Here is a 1,520-nt window from a genome sequence, read left to right on the forward strand (position 1 = left end):
TTGAATTGTGTTTGCATTATTTCCACAACAACCAATGCTAACTCATAAAATAGGACCTTCTCATTATCAAAATTATGCTATTTTTCTCAAGCTACTTTTATAAGACAAGTGATTTTTTTAATACTGGCAGATGAGTAGAACACTATATTTTATGCAAAATAATCTAAAAATACAAATAATATGCAATTTTATCAGCCAGTATGGATCTGTAATGTGTACATTGTGGTGATGAGGGCAGAATATGTTATTTCAAGGTGGCATCTACAGGCTTATATTGATTAGATAACCTTATAAGTATTGGTCAATGTACTCTGAAGAGTGATCAGGGCAGTTCACATCGTGGACTTTGCTTTTAAAAAGTTATTATTGCAATTCTGTGTGAACACAAATAAAGCATCAAAACATTGTGGAATTTTCCCAGCTGAAAAACATTGCTGTAATTATATTCAAATGACTATCAAGGCCTTTAAAATTACTTTTTATAAAAAAAATGAATTGCCTTTGAGTAAAGAATGTTATTTGTGTAAATATAAGGTCTTAGATATATTCAGATTGAGATTTGAAAACTGATTATTATTCCCCAAATAACAGAAAATATGTCTACTGTTTTATATTTTGGTGTGAGGTCATTACAGATGTGCTGAAACCTTAAAAACATAGTACCAAAATATTTCCAGGAAAACCAAGTGCTTATTCTTAGTAATAGTCTATTTAGCAAAGAATATGTTTCTGTTTGAAAACATTGAAATCTCTTCTTTTAAGTTATAGGAAAAATTGGAATTACTGGTGGAATGAGTGAACAACACCACCCTCAGGTGTTCAAGACTTTTTGATGCCATGGTGTATTAGTTTCCTACTGCTGCTGTAACAAATTCCCATAAACATAGTGACTTAAAACAATATATTCATTATCTTACAGTTATGGTCAGGAGTCCACAATAAGGGGTACCTTGGAGGCTCAGTTGGTTAGGCATCTGCCTTCGGCTCAGGTCATGATCCCAGGGTTCTGGAATCTAGTCCCAGGTCGGGCTCTGCACCTGGGAAGGCTGTTTGAGGAGTCTCTCTCTCTCTCTCCCCCATCGAAGTCCCCTCCCCGCTGCTCATGCTCCCATGCTCTTTCTCTCTCAAACAAATAATCTTAAAAAAAAAAAAAAAAGTCTGTAATGAATCTCACTGAGCCAAAATCAAGGTGTCAAAAGGCTACATTCCTTCTGAAGCTCCAGAGAACTGGTTTCCTCCTAGAGGCAGCCTGGATTCCTGGATTCATGGTCCCTTCTCCCATCTGCACAGTACAGTGCTCCAGCCTTGGCTGCCACGACCACTTCTCCTTTTCCTGACTTCCAAGCTCTCGGGTCACTCTATAAGAACCCAGTGATTACATAGGGCTCAACTTAGATAATTAATCCAGGACAATCACCCCATCTCGGAATCCTTAATTTAATCATATCTGCAAGGTTCCTTTTGTCATTTGAGGTAACATGTTCACAGGTTCTGAGTTTTAGGATGTGGACACCTTTGGG

This window comes from Mustela nigripes, chromosome 1, assembly GCF_022355385.1.
Source record: "Mustela nigripes isolate SB6536 chromosome 1, MUSNIG.SB6536, whole genome shotgun sequence".
NCBI classification, from domain to species: domain Eukaryota; kingdom Metazoa; phylum Chordata; class Mammalia; order Carnivora; family Mustelidae; genus Mustela; species Mustela nigripes.